Below are 19,863 nucleotides of genomic sequence, written 5' to 3'. Positions count from 1 at the left end.
GCTGGGATCCTGCAGAGAGACTTCGTGCTCCTCGTCTCAGGCCTCTGCGGAGAACCGTTCGTCCATCACTTTAGACGGACACGTCTCAGCGATTTGACAGATTGATATGAAGTTTTGTACATTTGTGACGTCCGGAGGATGAATGCTACTGACGTTGGTGATCCTCAGACTTGGGGGTCGACACTTGAACTTCTCCAATACTTTGGTTTATGACTAAATACCTGCAGAACTAATGAGTTCCATTCGCTCCACTTACGTTGTGTCTGGTGCTACTTAGCAAATGTTAGTATGCAAAATGGTGAACATGGACACCAGAGTGTGACAATCGGGGTTTAAAGTGCCTCTAAACTGCTCAATGTTCTGTTCAATATGCAGAGAAAAAAACGATGAACTATTATTAAAATGCTTTGTAAAATGAGGTGAATGCTGGTGCTCACATGGACTGTATGAAAGCAGTGGACGTAAGTCAGCGTCACGTGACCCGTTGCTTTGTGGACTTTTGAAGCCATGACTTCGTCATGTTGCTTGTTGTTGCATTCTTGGTTTTTGGTCGTCGCCATGTTGTTTTTTGCATCCGGAGCTGACGGACGGCGTCGTGCAGCAACCTGTCAATCAGCGCGTAGCCCCGGTATCACTAACGCCCACACTGGTGTTCCTCACACTACAGCCACTGATGGTAACTGATGAGCTGTTGGATCACACAGTTTGGTTGTGATTATCATGGAGAGTTTGAACTCTGGTTTGGTCTCCTCCACTTCTGGAAAACATCTGGCTCTCTGCTGGGAAAACAGCTGATGAGGAGGAACCACAAAACCCCAAACCGTTGAGCTGCAGGATCCCTGTTCAAAGAAACGCATTGATTGTATCTGCTGCTGGAGCCTCGTATCTTTGTGTTGGTGCAAGAAGACATTCAGCTGAATGAAGGCCTGATTCTCTTTGTTTCCTCAGTACTGACACGAACATGTCCTTGAGCAAGGCAGTGAGCTCCAGCTCACCAGCTGCTCTCTGGAGAGACGCCTCCGGGTCGAGCTCCGTTTCTTCTGCTTCTTTTTTCTTTTTCAGACCCCGACCCCCCAAACTCATTTCACACTTTGTTTGTGAAGAGAAGACGAGGTTACACTCTGCTGCACACCAGCCTGGACACAAATATCACGTCTTCAATGCAGTCATCCTCTAGGAAGGCCATCGGACAACAGACCGATCTAACGGCGCGCATCATCAGCTACACGTGCACATATTAAACACTGTCAAAGACGTGATGACCAGTCAGTGATATGCTGATGGCTTCAACTAATCCACGCTGACGTCGTCTTTCATTCTCCCCCGGTCAAATGCATCTTTACACTCAAATCTGAATTTTGCAGGAATAATGAGAAGCTCAGGGAGAAATTAAAAACAGAGGAATTTAATATGTACGTGGATCAGTGCATTGAATCCAAATTTAATACGGAAGGTAAATGGCTTCATTCACTACTTCCTCCATAATGAGCAGCAGTAGTCTATAGTCCACAGTGAGCAGCACATTTCATGCCTTTCTGTATCTGACTGCAGCCTGAACTCATGGTCGACCCGATCGCGCTCCACCTCTGAGCTGCAGGCGCTCCATCATGAAGTGATACCAAAGATAATCTCCTGCAGCATCAGATGAGTCAGCATGAAGGAATAACGTTCAGACCAACAGCCAGAGCTTCATCACACAGGATGACAAAGGTAACGCTGGGACATGAACTATGACAAACAACAGTTTAATACACTAAGACACGATTCCACAACAATCATTTTACTTTTAGTCGCAACAACAATTGCAAACCGGAGAAACGCTGTGCAAAGTATTCTGCCATTTGATTGGCCAGTGCAGCGTCTGTTGCCATGCAGTGATTATCAGGCTTTTGCTTCTCAACTGGAACTGAATGTAACTTTAAGTGCATTCCCAGCCGACTGTTTCAACGTAAACTCAGATGAAATATTGCACCATTTTGCACCGTGTCCAACCCGTGTCCAACCCGTGAGTTAAAACAAAACCTGAGTTAAAACAATGACCACATTTATTCTGCTGAACCTCTCGAGCTGTGAAGACGTTCCCGTCCAGCAGAAGCAGAACACCGAGGCTGCTCCTCCAGTACCGTGCCGTACCGACCCCTCTAACTAACGCAACATTGTTCTTTTGCAAGTTTAAACAGCTGTTGGAGACACTCGGGCTCTGAGCGGCATCGACGTCGGCTCTTCAGCCGGGAACGTTTGAATATGAATTGACTGGACCCGAGAGAGGCCGTTACAGTCACCTATATATCCCCACATTACCGTCCCCGGGGCGGGGACGTAATCCCACGGAGGACATCACATCCTGTGTCAAATGAAACGATATCCCAATGAATAATTCATGCAGACGACATGATAACATAATTCTCCTCCATGTCATTCAGTCAAAGTCTAACTTGTTACTCGTTCCCCCACGTAGTCACTCTTGACTTTGTGTTTCATTGGAATTAAAACATTGTAGCCTGCATTAGTCTGTCTAACGTTTCACTTAGTTCAGAGGGAAATATCCCGTCAACTGCTGGCCAGATTTTTATGAAATTTAGTATTTATATTCATGCTCCTCAGAGGAAAAAGTCTGATGATTTCGGTGACCATCTGATTTTTCTTGATCAAGAGGCAAAACAATCCACTATTTGCACAGAAATATATATAATGTGAAGGAAATGTACTTACATTCATGCTCCCCAGAGCTTGGTCATTCATGTTCTGTAAAAAGTAGCTGTGAATATTCATGGTTCCCAGTGGACACAGTCTTGTGATTTTGGTGAGCCTCTGAGTTTTCTTCTAGCATAATCAACAGCTCAATGGCGGGGGTCTTGCTCTGGGTATTCATGGTTCCCAGAAGGTGAATCCGAATAATATTAGAAGCTTCCTTTGACTTTTCCTCCAGTACTGCTCATGGTATTTGCTCTTAATCATCCTCCCCAGAGGATTACATTTTCTCATTTTGGATGCACTGTGAAATTTCCTCTCTCGTCACCTTGAAATAATATTAGTTCAGGGTATTCATGGTCCCCAGAGGATAAGTCATAATGATTTTGTTGACCCGTGATGTTTCCTCTATGGCTACCAAGAGGCTGAAGAATCCCACTGCTGTACACAGCAAAAACATGTAATGGGAAGAGAATGTTCCTACATTTATTGTCCCCAAAGAATAAGCCGGATCAGAAATTTGCTTCTGTTGTATTTTGCTCTGTTTGCCCGATCTGCTCCTCCGTGGTGTGGACCCTGTGTTGGTCCTGGTCCTGTTGTGTTTTGTCAAACATGTCTCCCTCACAATTGTTTTTGCCTTGGATTTTTGTTACCTGTTTTTGTGTTCTACCAGTTTTGCTTTGGACATTTTCTCGTTGTTATGAAATCATCATCAGCCAATCCTTCTGCGCTTGGGTCCGCCCCCACCCTCACCCTGACAAGAAGCTAAATATGCCACAGCTAACAGTATTGAGCTCAGAATTGGAAGCAGAACGTATACAAAGCAATAAGCCAAGAAAGAAACTTTTATATAAAAAGCGGCAGGATTGCACGATCGACTTTTTCTCTGCTCTCAAACTAACAGCTGATACCGAGTACCTAAAGCGATGAACCTCTCAGTGTGACGCTGATTAAGATCAGATCTGCACATCAATTCTTCACCATTAGAGACGTTGTTTACTCACCGAAATCCTCTTCAGTCTCGTGCAAATGTGATCAGGACAGAAACGCCGCGACAGTGATCTGGTCTGACGCGTGAGACGCACACAGTTCCTGCTGCTGGATAACTGGTGTTGTGTGCAGACACAGACCTGACAAACACTGAGCCGCTGTGACCAATGACGGTAGATCCACCAACCGCTTCACTCAGCACAATTCAACAACCTTCCTCACCTGTGTGGCTCCGGCTCGTTTCTCCTAGAATGAACCCCTCGACATCAGTTTTCAATTACACTGTGATGACAAACATGATCACTGCCTGGATTCCACTCACATTCATTCTTTGCTGCATGCACACACCCACAGACATTCACCAGCACCAGTAATAACAACAAGCCAATGAAATAGATTAGAAAGAAATACTCCAGAATAAATCAAATAACGTACAACCAGCAGAATACTAACGATATAAAACACATGACATGGCACGCAAAAAAGAGCTGGAAAATACATCTTTATAATACAATGTAACAATAAATAAAATAGGTAATCCATCCATCCATTATCTTTAAAACCGCTGAACCTGTTCAGGTCTGAGGCTGGAGCGATCAGCTGGCATTGGGTGAAGACTATCACCGGGCATTGGGTGAAGACTATCACCTGGCATTGGGTGAAGACTATCACCTGGCATTGGGTGAAGACCATCACCTGGCATTGGGTGAAGACTATCACCTGGCATTGGGTGAAGACCATCACCTGGCATTGGGTGAAGACTATCACCTGGCATTGGGTGAAGACTATCACCTGGCATTGGGTGAAGACCATCACCTGGCATTGGGTGAAGACCATCACCTGGCATTGGGTGAAGACTATCACCTGGCATTGGGTGAAGACTATCACCTGGCATTGGGTGAAGACTATCACCTGGCATTGGGTGAAGACTATCACCTGGCATTGGGTGAAGACTATCACCGGGCATTGGGTGAAGACTATCACCTGGCATTGGGTGAAGACTATCACCTGGCATTGGGTGAAGACTATCACCTGGCATTGGGTGAAGACTATCACCTGGCATTGGGTGAAGACTATCACCGGGCATTGGGTGAAGACTATCACCTGGCTGACACACAGAGACACACACCATCCACGCTCATATCCACACCTACCGGCAAGTTAGAGTAGTCCATGAAGCTAAGCTGCATGTCTTTGGACCCGGAGAGAACCCGCAGAGAACCCACGCTGACACGGGGATACAAAGGTAAAGTCCACACAGTAGGACCGTCCAGCTACAGAAAGCTATCCGGGCCCGTCTTGCTGAGAGGTGACAGTTTCTCTTCTCTCAACGGGTTTCATCACGTATTGATTCTACAAGCCTCAGATCCTCAGAGTCCGGATCTTCAAAGCTGAGGGCCGTGAACGATAAACCCATCATGAGCCGTCACTGGAGGCTCTTTCAGCACTAACTAGCACCCTAATCTCAGATAAGTCCACAAACATCACCATACAAAGTTTTCTGTTACAAAATAGGTCTTCATTGAACATGTTCTGCATCAGTATTTCACCACCTGCGTTCCTTCTCCTCACTCTGTTAACAGCAAACATGACACACGAGGCTTTACAATGAAATGTATTTGCTGATGAAGATGTCGTTTCAGGAAACAAGCTGCTAAACCGAAGCACTCGGTCGGTCCGGAGTGTTTTGTTGCTCCAGTGGCAACAAGTTTCTCCTTATTTCCTGAGCTGCTGCACTTTATTGAGCTTCATCTCATGAAATCTACTCTGGGTCGTCTGTGAAGTCTCAAAACGACCTCGTGCCTTCAGAAATATCGATGTCATTAAGTAACCCCCGAACGGCATCTTCTAAAGACACAGTTCTTCACATTAAACTGCAGGAATGTGGAAAGCGGGTTTAGTATCAACAGAAGCTTCATCCATCACAAGATGGTTCACTGCAGCGAATGAATGGAGCGGAACAGGAAGCTGTATTCAACGTGGGTTCATCCATCACATCTGTCGGCGCAGAGACCGATCCAACGGTATAAAATGCTTTACAATAGAAAGTAACGGCAGCAGGCATTAGTGGGTCTGTGGCTCGTGAAGGAGGTTCAACTCCTCACATGCAGATGGTGAAAGGTGACCTTCAACGAAGCCTTGAACAGTGCATGTCGTGCAGGCACGCTCAGATAAACCTACAGGACAAGGTGACAAGGACGACCGCTTTCCTCCTAAAGACGTGTGCACTTCTTCCCTGATGACATCACGTTAAGTGCAGAAGAAGAAACCGTCTTTTGTTCTTTCCTGATCTGTAAAACCATTCATGGGTCCATCATCCTCATTACATCCAGTGATTCATTTATCTAAGGGAGTGTTTTTTCTCCATAAAAAGCTTTGAATTGCTTGTGTTTGTGATGCAGCAGCCGTTCTTTGAGCTCAAGCAGCGCTGCGTCTGTTAATGTGGAACCGTGTTGATGAAGTTTAATGCAGATTTCTGTGACTCTTGCCATCATTTCTACTTTGCTATTTATTTTCTTTTTGCTGCCGAATACCAGCCCTGTCTCCTAAAAGGGACGACACTGCATCGTAAATTAGATTTTGAGTGAAACACCTGCACAGGAAGGAGGATGGACGGGTCAAAGAAACTCGGGACTTTCACCCAGGAGGCCGCTGTTAATGTCCGGTATGAAAGGGTCCTTCAGAGATTGAGATCAATCAGCATTAAACTGCATTTAATTTACTGCAATTCAAGATTGAACGATTAGTCAATGAATCGAGCAGTCGATCGACAGCAAAATGAGCTATTTCATTCATCGATTGTTTGTTTGAGTCGCACGATGATAAACACGCTCCGCTGCTCCTCCAACAGGAACGTTGTGTTCTTCTTCTGTGATATAAATAAGGTTTTGTGAAATTGGGATTTAGTTTTTTACTATTTCCTGACATTTTACAGACTAAACAACGAATCAATTATTTGAAGAAAATATTAACAGCATAAGAAATAATGAAAATAATCAGAAATTTGTCAATTGCTGCAGAAAAAAAGGAAATATTTTGGTGATAAGAAATAAAGGTTTGAACACAACTAGAATTCATTGATTTGACTTTCTGTAATCATTTCTGTCTTTGTGCTGCTGCAACAAGTCAGTATGAAGTTGATCTTCTCTTAGAATATGAAATGAAACCAAAGAAAACGCAGACATTTATGTAGTTTACCGGTAAGTGTTTGAAGTACTTTTATTTGGACAGTTAAATATAATGTCAACATATGAAACATAAGACACTGACATAAAGAAATTAAACATGAAATACAACATCATCAAAATATATGAACAACACTACACGAAGACATTCCAACGATGTACACGCGCGTTTCAATAAATGTTTGTGTGTTTCCTGTTTACTTCTTCTTTCCGAAGAGTCTCGGAATACTTGTTTTCAGACTTGTAACATAAGAGCCATATTTGTCTTTACTTGCGTAACAAACGTCTTTGGTCGGAGGCTTCCTCTGGGACCTGAAGCCTGCGACGGCTTAAGCTTCACGACTTATGGGATCTGTAACAAAAGCATGAAAGTACGGTCAACAGAGGTTCTAAGTCTTCATGTATTCCTCAGAGCCAGACTGCAACGTCACAGCGGTGGAGACGGCCTCTGCAGCGAAACACACCAGGACCACCAACGCCATCTCTGTTCACGACCCTTTGGAATTTAAATATTCGTGGAAAAAGGGACGAATCGATAGAAGCAGAAAATACAGCGACGTGAAACTTAAAGATACAAGAATTTTACAAGAATACAAATAAATAAAACTCTAAATTTAACCCTTTAATGTGAGCACACGTGCCTCCAGGTTGATGTGTATCAGAACCAGTCTGACCAGTAGACTGGTGGAGAGATGAGAGATGTTCCAGTCCAGTTCACAGGAGGTGTAAATGGAGCGCCGGGTCACATCCTGGAAGGCCTGGAGGGGTGGTGGTGGTGGGAGGGGTGGTGGTGGTGGGAGGGGGGGTGCTGAATAAACTCAACGTGGTTGACAAACCCCCCCCCCCTCCCCCCCCTAGAAAGCCACTAACAGGATGAGGCCAGTGCTGCGAGGTCCACTGGGGGGTAAAGACGGATTATGTCTGAGCAGCAGATAAACAGATTATTCCCGAAACGCTGCCTTCTTTTTCAACCTCGTCACTCTCGTCACACAGCTCCTCACTGTCTCTGGCTTCACCCTCTGGAGAGGAGGAGCGCCTTCGTTACGCCAGGTCGTTTCAGCCGGAGCTCGGAGGGCCCTCAATGATCCGCCAACGTGAACTCATCCTGCTGCAACCGGACTGCACCCATGAGCTCCACCTGAGCTCCACCTGAGCTCCACCTGAGCTCCACCTGAGCTAGAGGACGCCAGCCAGCTAGCCAGCCAGCCGGCCCCAGCCCTGCTGGAGTTCACTTTTTGACGCTCACACTTTTTGGGAACTCTTCTTCCACGATGCTGTGGGAATTGGGACTCATGCTGCTCTTCGTCCTCGCTTCACAAGCTGCTGGAATTAAAGGTAAGCCTCGTTTTGTTCTCAAAAGCCACGATCCCTTTGAGCCCTGACACTTTAAGTCCTTTCTACAACTTAAAAGAAGTCCCGTGTTTTCCCACCTTCTATTCTCTGCAACAAAAAATAAGAAAAGAATAACATTCTCAATCGATAAGAGCAGATACAAGGATTTAAAGATCTGTAGTCTTACTAAACTTGGTTACAATGCAAAGCAAAGCCGATTAGGGTTGCATAAGTACTTTGGCTGTGACATCACCGAGGTGTTGCACTCTTCACCTGAAGGCACAAAGAAGAGTCTGTTTTGACTGCAGGAGAAAACGGAGAGAAGTTGAGTGAATCCACGCAGCCAGAGTGAGATCTGTGTGCCGGATCACGAATACGTGCAAACACAATATTCCCACAATGCAAATGGGGAGCGGATGACAGCCGCTCTTTACGACAGTCATTGCCAGCTTGGTGACAGCTTGACAATTTGAATTACAGTGAAGGTGCCAGACTTATTTCTCTCTAGAGAGAGAGAGAGAGAGAGAGAGAGAGAGAGAGAGAGAGAGAGAGAGAGAGAGAGAGGTTGTTAGTTTCCTGTTTTATAAAATCTGAATATCATAAATAAACAGAAACATCCTGCCTGTGACGTTCCTTCACGAAACATTTCTTATTGAGCGGCGATAAGCAGGCCGGTTGAATTACGACAGCCACTCAATGCGGCCTAAATACATCCGCTAGATTGTGCCGATCAACAGCGTTTATACGTGCGGCGCACTGTTGTTTGGTGGATGCTTTTTGCTCCGAGCACCCTTCAGGTGCAGCGAGTGCTTTTATTTTTAGGACAAGTGGGCACAAGGAGGAGAGCGAACCCTGAACCCTGCCTGGCAGGCAGAGATATATAACGACAAACTCCACTCTGAGCACAAGTACAGATAAAGGGAGAGAAACTCTCAGAACTGCTGCTGGTTATGAGTCGAGAACTCAAGAGGGTGCAGAGCTCCACTAAGGCCGTTTCCACAAGTGAATATTAATCATGTAACCGCTCCAAAGATTCAATGGGTTCTTCTTTGGCCCACGCTACACACGTCCACCCAGTGTCATGGAAATCAGGCCGGTAGTTTTTTCCGTAATCTTGCTGACAAACAAACTGTCGAGAAGAGTTGAGATCACGAGAGCTGCCTCGAAAACATGCACACACGTTCAGAGGAAAGTCAGCATATAAAGGCACGAAGCGTATACTCAGAAATCAATAGTTAGTGTGATCAAAAGATAAGGTTGATGATCATTATATAACGAATGTTTAATGCATAGAGTGATTTAACAAATGTAAAAACTGATTATAATAATGATCTGTGCAACAGAGTTGAGACGTGAAAAGTGTGTGTATGAAAGGAGTTTTGGGGAATATGGAACCTTCCAGAAACAGTGAGTCAGGAACAGATGTTTCGGGCGTAGGTCGGAAAAACAGACACGCGGCAGCAAAGTCTGTTGCAAGAGATGACTCATAGAAGCAAGAGGAGAACTCCGGTACTTTCCATACATAAGCACACACACATAAGGGTGGGATAAGGATCATGTGATCAGAATAGGAGGGGGGGGAACAGACGGCCCAAATCAAGGATAAAAGGAGATGCTTGCGATACGCAGGCAGGGATTTCTGCACGAGCCGTCCAGACGCTCTGAGAAGAAGATACGGACGATTGTAACTGAAGTATTCGAGGACTTCGTCTCTGTTCACGGAAAGAAGACCGCTGTTCGTGGACAAAGATTGAAAGAGGGAGATTTTCCTCTCCCCACTGCTCGACTTTAACAACTGAACAACGGAGGAACACAGCAGTCCTAGAAAGACTTTGTACTGAGCCTTGAGGACTGTTGAACGGACTCCGCTGCAGAGCAGGAGGACCGAGCGCTGTTAGCACCGTTAGCTGGCCGCTAGCCTCTAGCCGCCGGCGCTGCTCCAGGTGATCTTGGCTGTATGGGCGGTAGCTGCTGCTGTAATGGGCCAATCACGAGTCAGCGTTAAATCAAAGAACACTTGTGATGATTGGCTGTGAGGTCTGATTAAACCTGATGTTTGAAGCAGCTGGTCTGTCTGTGTGTATTAAAAATGTAATGTGCTTTTAGCAGCACGCCTTCAACACATAGTCCCCAAATACAGTTTGATTTAAGCTGCTTGTACCGGACGGGTGGGGTTTGCAGTAGATGAAGTCACAGAAAACAACTCCAAATCCAATTTGCAACTGTTTTCAAACGCTTCCTAAATCTTCTGACATTCTTCTGCTTTTTTGTCGTAAACACAACCCGTGTGTGTCTCTGAACGGGAGGATTTGGATCAGTCCAGGATCCGGTCCGACTCTCAAATCTTTTTTATTTCCCCGTCTTGTTTCCATGTCCAGAGGTCGGCGTCGGGCGGGACGCGGAGCCGAAACCGGTGGCCGGCGGCTCCACCGTGCGCCTGTTGGAGCTGCTGAAGACGTCCACGCAAACGGAAGGTTCGGGGTTCCAAGTGCACCGACGGCGGCCCAAGAGGTCGGTGTTCTTACACGCCGGAGTGAAAATCTGCCCCCAAGAGACCCTGAATGAAGTGCTGGCCAGCCACCAGGGGTATTACCAGCTCAGAGGTACCGACCCCACACAGTCAGAGACGTTAGCACTTGTTCAACATGGAAGAGTCATGAGCAGGCTGCTGAACTAGTTTCCCAAAGCACACATCAGATGTAGATTGATGCTCTTCGCTGACGAGCGGAGGATTTCTATTCTTCTGGCTGATTTAACTCCAGCAGGAGGTTTTGTTGGTGTTCGACAGTCTTGTAAACTTTTAGTGGCGGTGCATTCAAGGACATCCCCGACATCAAGGAGCCAATGAAAAGAATTGTAGAGATTATACTGGAGTCTGTTTCATGAGACGGAGAGACGGAGAGAGGAGATGCTCTCCGGTCTCCAGTCAGAGAGCTGATATAATGTATGTATTCATTAATTAGAGACATTGCACATTACTCAGCATTTCAGTTTCCTCCTCAGTGTAAATAAGCCAGAGTTACCTGAGAGAGCTCATTTCTGTCAATTTTTGACAAACAAAATATCACAATTGCTGCTTGAGCTCTGACTGTTTCTCGCCAGATGTGACACGAAAACAAAAACTCATTTCTGACTTTTCTTCCCAGATATTTTTGACAATAAGTTAAAATTATAGATCCAACCCACAATTATAGATTCTATATCACATTCTATGTAGAAAATGGAATAAAATGAAGAACAGAAGGAAGAATAGAATGTGTCCATTTTAACATTCAGTTTGTGAAAGAAGTGAGATCAGAGTAGAGACAGAAGGACAGAAGTAATAAATGCACTAATAGTGCCGTTACTGTGACAACAGCACATTGACAGTTTTAATTATTGTTGTGTGAGCTCACAGTGTGAATGAATGAATGAATGAATGAATGTTCATGCTACTCGCTAGATGACAGTTTGCTCTGCTGTAATGTCAGAGAGACTTCTCGTCTGCTGATCCTCTGACGCTTCGTTCTGCAATCTCTGATTCTCCTCGTCTGTCATCTTGTCTTCTCGTATCGCTCCCTTCTGTTGAAGACGAGACTCTCTTCCACAACACGTCTTCTTTCAGAGGAAAGAAAACATATTTTACTACTTTGTCTATTTGCGTCTCTCGATTTCTCCTCAATTCTACAAAAGTTATGATCAGATATGCCTTCATATTTAAATGTTTCAGCATAACTGAGTCTTAGAGCTGATAAAGAACTCAACAACAAATATAACAACGGTCCTTTTTAATGTGGAAAGTTACATATTGTACCTTAAAGTTTTTCAAAGTCTTCTTCACTTTTCTCTGAAGTTATGACGCTGCTGTTGTTTTATGAAACACGTCTCTCACCACAAAAATCTGTCGATAGTTTGTAGACAAAGACAAACGTCTGGATCTCAGCTGGAAATCAAATTCAGAGACAGTTGACGTTTGACTCTTTAGTTTGCAGAGCAGATTGTGAGTGACTTTCTGCAGTGTGTTCACAAGAGGCTGTGTGTGTGTGTGTGTGTGTGTGTGTGTGTGTGTGTGTGTGGTCAGTTTGTCAGGAGGCCGTGTGGGAGGCGTTCAGGATCTTCTTCGACAGGATCCCCGGGACGACGGAGTACCAGAAGTGGGTTCACGCGTGTCAACACGAGGCGCTCTGCATCTCCGACCTCGCCAAAAACTTCAGCGCCTCCGAGGAGCACGTGAGCATGATTCACAGGGTGAGAACCCCGAAACACACAAAGAAACAGCAGGACGGGCTCAGAGAGCCGGCTCTTCCAGATGTTTCATCACAGCTGAGAGATTACAAACGAGTTCTCCGGATAGATCTGCAAAACACTCACTGTCAACATGTGTCTGTTTCACTTTCTCGTGAACAAACACGTTTATATTTACACTGTGGAGATGTAATGAGTTTTACGGCCTGAAGGCTGTAAAACTCCCTCAAGACTCCAGAGGCGACTGCAGCTGAACGTGTTATTATCAAACCGCAACAAGCAATTAGCACATAATTGTGTTGACGCAAAGTCCAGAGTGTAAAGACCAAAAACAAGCAACGAACTGAACGAATCCACTCATCAGGCGTCCAATCTGTCATCGAGCTAAAAGCAGCACAGACAACGACCGTCCACTGACATCATCATGATCACAAACACCATCATCATCATCATCATCATCACAAACATCATCATCATCATCATCATGTGGACAATCACTGAGAGTTGAAGCGTGTGTTTGTGTTTGCAGAGGATGAACCGGATGAGAGACGGGAGGCCTCCATCACGGTAAGCTTCTCTCTGCACAGACTCAGACTGGAGTTCATCAAACATGTTCTAATGCCTTCATTACAGAGATGACAGGAAGTGAAGGGAAACAGAGAAGAAGAAAGTGGAAGCTTAACCCCGATTACACGAGGGGGCTCGGTCTTTATTTCAATAACACCTCTCATACAAAGTGTGACTGACCTGTTAAGAAGAGAGGAGTAATGTGAGATGGAGCAGATCCTCCAGCCCTCTGACTGCACTCACACCGTCGCCTCACAGCAGGACGGAGCACCATCACGTTCAATGTCTTATTGAACTGCTGTCTGTCAGCGTGTTTCCACATATTGAGTATCTGCAGTGATGTTGATGATCCGGTAGCAGGCTCTGTGCAGGCAGCTGGCTGTTAAAGGGTTAAGGAAGGAGGGAGGAGAAGTGGAGGAGAGGAGGAGTGGGTTCGGTCTTAAGTTAAGAACGTGTGAGACGGATTTATTCCTCATCATGCCCATCATCACTGACAGACGAGTGAGTGAGCAGTGTGACTCACACCGACAGGTCCTCCAGCATGTCACTGGACTCCTGAAACATGATGATTGACAGGTCAGTAGTGGACAGACACAGAGACGCACGCGTCTCCTTGTCTCCCGGCGGAGAGACGAGGACTGACTGATGCCGCTCGTACCGGCAGCAGCGTGACGACGACAACATTCAAATTCAAACGCATCTGTACAGAAAGCAAGTCAAGCAGAAGCACTTCTGAGCGCTCTGCATGAAATACACAACACAAATCAAACAAGCAGAGACATCCTGCATACACATAGACATACAAACATGCACACGCGTGTAGAAACAGAGTGAAGATGAAGGTGTTGAGATGTGCAGAGACTTCAGCTGCACAGATACCGAGAGACGTCTCACGTGGACACGTGGAGGACGTTGACATGAGGACGGTGGACACTCACTGAAAGTATTGTTGCATTTACTGTCACTTTCAGATCGACCAATCAAGCAAGAGAATTTAGAGAAAGCCTGAAGATATACCGTTTGATGAACTATATTCATATATTTGAAGACATTTAATGTGATAACATTGTACAAATCAAACAACCACAGATCCTTGTATCTTTTAACATTTATTTTATTGTATTGTTATATATATTGTTATATATTGTTATTGTTTCATGAAGGCTGAAATGATGAACATCATAATCCTTTTGTTCTGCAGAGAAGAGGCGACTCGTGCTCCGATGATCCCCGATGAGAAAGCAGGTCGAAACTCTTCATGTATCTGATGCAACATAATGGATTCATCGTGTCATTATCAATGTTGTTGTTGAATTCTCATTGTCTGCTGGACACGCGTGTGCTGTAATGACCGCTCTGTCTCTGGAGCGTGCACGGTGAAATGTATGTTGATGTTTGTGTGACTGTGTTACAGTTACACTTATCTTTGTGGCTGAGACTGTAAGTCGTACTCTGATGTTGCGGATACTCTGGTTAAACAGTCCCTCTGGTGTAACTTTAGGTGCAGATGTTCAGACCGTCGGCCCGTCAGCGAGCCCGCCGGTTCTCACCAGCGCCGCCGTCCTCCTCATTGCCTCTCCAAGCCCCGGCCTCGTGCAGACCCAGCCAGTCGAGGAGGAAGAGGAGGTACCAGCAAGCACCACATTTACACGGGGGGTGCAGGCGGAAACCAATGCATTCTCTCTAGTGGCCACCAGGGGGCGACTCCTCTGGTTGTATAGAAGTCTATAGAAAATGACTCTACTTCTCTCTTGATTTATTCCCTCAGTGAACATTGTAAACATGAGGTTATGGTCTCGATCTCTAGCAGGTTTTCAGCTCAGACAGTCGGCTGCATCCCTCACAGTGTGTAATCCATGTTTTCCAGTATTTTATATGTTGATTAAAATTGTAGTCTTGAGGAAAACGTGATTTACTTTTCACATCGTGCATTTCGTTGAAGATTGTAATCCAGTCGTCCTTCTGATGGCGTTTTTTTTCCACTTCCGTGTGACGCTTTCTGGCTCTCAACCAAAAGTGCTCGACGGGTTATTGATCCCGGCCCGTCGGATTTACCTCAGGTCTAATGTGCCAAAAGAGAAATCACCTCCTACTCTAAAGGCCTTCCTCATTTCAAGGCTCCTGACTGGATGAGAGAGCAGTGGTCTCAAAACAGACATCAGGCTTCAGTCAGTGGACAGGCCGTCCTCCACCAGCCAACCGTCCACATATATAGGTGCGGTGCTTTGAGAAATCCTTTTGAAAGTCTCCACAAGAAAAAGGAATCCTTTGTTTCTTGGGTCGTGGCCAGACCTTTTCATTCAAACCCTCTCACTAGTTTTTGGTGATTTTCGTCCGGTTACACTGGACGAACACGCAGGCGAGCTAGAAGGGCAGCTGGACACATCTGGCCAAACTGTTGTGAAGACTCCTAGTCGAGAAGCATGTTGACTTGTTCTTCGATGAAGACGTCGTTCATGCATCAGAACTGTCGCCTCGTTCCCGTTTCTGTGAAACTTACTGGTGCTTGTTCTGCCGAAGGACTCGGAGCTTCCTAACGTGGTCCCTGACAGTCCGGTGGAGCAGTCGGTGGAGTTCAGCATCGAACTGGTAGATCCGGGTTACAGAGAGCTGCTGGACGATCCTGACTCGCCCCAGTACATCGACCTGGCTCACCACCTGCAGGACCAGGTGGGACTCTAGAGTTCATCTACTTTCATCTGTTCAAACTTTAATGTCCACATTTACGATTATTTTATCTTTTTGATTATTCTGTAGATTTGGTTTTGCTTTTGGAGAAATGAGACGATCCTGCTGAATAATGGGTCTTTTTTGAAAGTGGCTTTTCTAAACGATCTACCTGTTTGAATCACGATGGAACAGGAAATAGATTTCACAAAGCAGTGCAGGGGTTCGGGGTAAGTTCCAAGCTTCCCTTTGGAAATGTCACCGCGGCGGCACAGCTGACCTCGACCTGGTCGCTGAAATGAAGTTGACAGTTTGAGTGTGCTGGAGATGTGACAATGGAGGCGACGCTGACGCAAACCGTGGAAATGCATCTCAGGTGGTGAGGCAGCTGCAGGAAGTCGGTCTTCTTGTTCTTTGCGCTGAATTAGCTGTGGCACAGCGGTGACGTCGGCAACGATGCATTCAAATCTCAGAGGACGCAGTAAACTTCAGCTGCCAGTTCTCTGATAATAATGAGACGTAAACGACAGATCCGCTGTTTTCAGTCATTATTTAAATCTCTGTGGATTGAATCGCACTTTTAAATGAAAATATGAAAAAATATAAAATGAATTATGTATTAAAACATCTTGATTTTAATATAAATAAAAGGTATTCATCAAAAACTATATTAATATTCTGATTTGGTTAAAAGTGTGAGCGAGTAGAAGGGGAAGCAACAGATGTAAGAAGTATGGAAACACATTTCAGCACCTGTCCCCGTCCACGAGTCCCCGTCCACACGAGTCCCCGTCCGCACGAGTCCCCGTCCGCACGAGTCCCCGTCCGCACGAGTCCCCGTCCGCACGAGTCCCCGTCCGCACGAGTCCCCGTCCGCACGAGTCCCCGTCCGCACGAGTCCCCGTCCGCACGAGTCCCCGTCCGCACGAGTCCCCGTCCGCACGAGTCCCCGTCCACGAGTCCCCGTCCGCACGAGTCCCCGTCCGCACGAGTCCCAGTCCGCACGAGTCCCCGTCCGCACGAGTCCCCGTCCGCACGAGTCCCCGTCCGCACGAGTCCCCGTCCACACGAGTCCCCGTCCCTGATCGCAGAGGAGCTCACACCAGAAGGGTCGTAGAGGTCAGGGCCAGAGAAAGGGAGAAGATTACCCACAATCCTCTCTTTCTGCCAGCGTTTTACTTTTAATCGAGGGCCCTCAAATAGAAGAGCGGAGTCGATAAACGGAGTCCCTTCGATGTTATTTCCTCATCGTTAAACACAAAGCACCAGAGCCTTCAGAGCGTCACGTGATCCGCAGCAGGACGTCACCTGACGAGAGGCCGTAAAGACGATTATGTCGTAAGAGCGTCCGGGTGCTTAACTCGCCCCAAAGATGGACGTCAGCGTTCTCTTTCTGTGAAGCGACACGCCGCCGTGCCTCCAGGTTATTCAGCAGCTCCCGTTGACGGCTGGACGTTAGTCACATCAGCCTCTGCGGAGGAGCGAGGCGGTCCAGATAAAGACGTGCTTCTTCTCTCTACAGATGCAGCATGCGTTTGACAAACTTCCAGGATATAAAGCCATCCACGTGCTGGGAATCAGGTGAGTCCTGAGCGTGAAATAAACATCCGAGTGTGCAGAGGATGAGCGGGCCGTGTGGTGAAAGCCCGATCGGCCGATCCGCTGAGCCGGAGTCAGATTTCATGAGATGTGAGAGGACGAGGTCTGAACGAGAGCAGAGGCAGGTTGATGTTTCCAGCCTCGACGAACAAGACAGAATGAAGAAGAATCAGTGAGGAGAAGTAGATGTTTCCTTTATATTCACCGCCATTTAAACTCCAATGATGATGGAGATATAAATACAGAGCGTTGTTTGTAGAAATGGTTTCTGAACAACATCACGTGTTCATCAGCACCACCAGCGATGAAGCAGAATTCTTCTTTCAATGTTAACGGCATCAGATGGTGGACGACTGCACGTCCTGTTGATATGCTGTCATAGTGAAAGTCATCTAAGATGTAATGAAACATGAAAGACTTCACGCCGTCGCTTTCTGATTGAAGACAAAACAACATTTTGACTTAAGTTGTGGAGAAACTTAAAACTGGCACCAACAACGACAAAAGCGCTGAAAAACACAATGTTGAGAAATAAAACTTGAATTTATCTTCAGTTGTGATAACATGGAATATCGGCCGTTCTTCACAGTCACTGCATCTTTCCGAGTGACGGATTCATAGTTTCAGGGCTTCAATTGACTAAAAAGCTTCAAAACGGACACGAAGACATTGATGATGAACGATTACTTCTTTAACTGATTGCGTATTTGTGCTCATCTCTTCAGCAGTTTGGACGGTAATAAAATAACTGTGATACAATAAGTTATCAATGTCCTGTATTTCATATTCATCCTCATGTCACTCGACGGTCTTGGCTTCATTTCATTTGAACAGACTTTGTAGAATTTCTCCAGATAAACGTACGCATCTCTTTAGAATACGTTTGGATCCTTCGGTAGAAACGTTCAGCCTCACTTTCTCCTCCTCAACTTTAAAACACGTCTCTGCGTTCGTTCACGAGCCTTCTGAGCTCCGGTCAGGTAGCAACACCTGGCTTCACCGGAACGCCGACGACATGCAAAGCCCCGAAAGGGTCACGTGACGTGTGTCTGACTCCCGGTCTGAAGGGGAAATTCTCAGCCAAGGCCTCGAATACCTACTTCACTCAAGACGTGTGTTTTCACATGTAAAAACACATCACGAGGACACGCTAAAGGCCTCAAAAGATGAAAGACTTTGTTTTATCTGAGACTCCAGCATCACAGTCCTGACGGACACTTTGTAACTCAGGTCGTTGTGACTTGTTCTCTTGCCGCTGATGGTTCATGTTCCAGAGACGATGGAAGTCAGAGAAGCCTTCAGACGCTGAAGTCAAACATCATGTTTTGTGTAGACTGTGAAGCGACCGTCATGATCTCTGGCTCGTCCTCACTCTGCTGCTGTTCTTGCTGTAAACTGCTTTTTATTTCCAGCTCTTATATCTTCTTTTCTTCTCCCCAATGCAAGCGAGACGCAGGACACCGCCGGGTAAGTCACACCTTCCCTTTCACTCCTCCTCACACGTGTGTCTGTGCATTCATCTGCCCAAAGCTGTGCAGACACTTCAGCACAAAGTAGAAATGTCAGCGCGTCCCGTGAATCTGCTCCTCGTTAGCCGTTAACGCGAGGCGTCTTTCTCTCAAAGCTCTCCGGCTCTCCTCTCGTTATCGGAGGAGGCAGGTGAGCAGTGCGACTGTAAGACTTGTGGATTCAGTAATCGTCAGGCTGCTCTCCCGTTCGCTGGCCTTCCCCCTGGTGTCTCCGCTGTCACGGCCAATGACACGGAGGCGGAACCTCAGCGGGAGCTCGTCCTCTAATCTGATGAAGGATTCACGAGTTACTCCTCCTGCTTTTGTCTGCCAGACTCCAGCAGAACAAAGACACGCGTTCACTGGAAAGATCTGCTGTCATCCACTGCAGTCACCAAGAAGAAGAAGAAGAGAAATGAAGAATATGTTTCTGTTGACAACTAATTATAACGCAGAAAACATTTGTACATTCAGCCAAAACAGTTGGTGTTTGTTGACTCTTTCTTTAATTCAGTGGCAAACTGTTGAATGGAACCAAAGACTGAATGTAAGAAGTGCACGCGAGTCATCGCGACGTGAGTCACCGTGATGTCATCGTGATGTCATCGTGATGTCACCTCATCGGTTTGTGGACTGATGTTTTGAAGCCTCGAGTCGCCATCTTTGATTACGGACGTCGCCATCTTGTTTTTTATCAACCAGTGAACAGGAAGTGACCACATCTGGACTGAGGAGGAGACGTAGAGACGCCGTATACGTCTCTGGTAGAGACCTGTCAATCACAGTAGCCCCGCCCTAAAGCATCCCCTGCTTTATGGTCTGTGTGACTCTAAATGGACCATAATGTACTAAATGAACATCATGCTGTATTGAAGAAGACTTGAAACTAGAGATTGAGACATAAACTCATGTTTACAATGTTTACTGAGGTAATAAATCAAGAGAGAAGTAGAGTCATTTTCTATAGACTTCTATACAACCAGAGGAGTCGCCCCCTGGTGGACACTAGACCGCAAACTTTATTACTCCCTTCAACTTTGACAAAGTAAAACAGATCCACTCCGTCCTTACCTTTCACAATAAAAGCCCTAGACATATAC

The sequence above is a fragment of the Melanostigma gelatinosum genome (assembly GCF_949748355.1).
Source record: "Melanostigma gelatinosum genome assembly, chromosome: 19".
Lineage (NCBI taxonomy): Eukaryota > Metazoa > Chordata > Actinopteri > Perciformes > Zoarcidae > Melanostigma > Melanostigma gelatinosum.
This window is presented reverse-complemented; position numbering follows the sequence as displayed.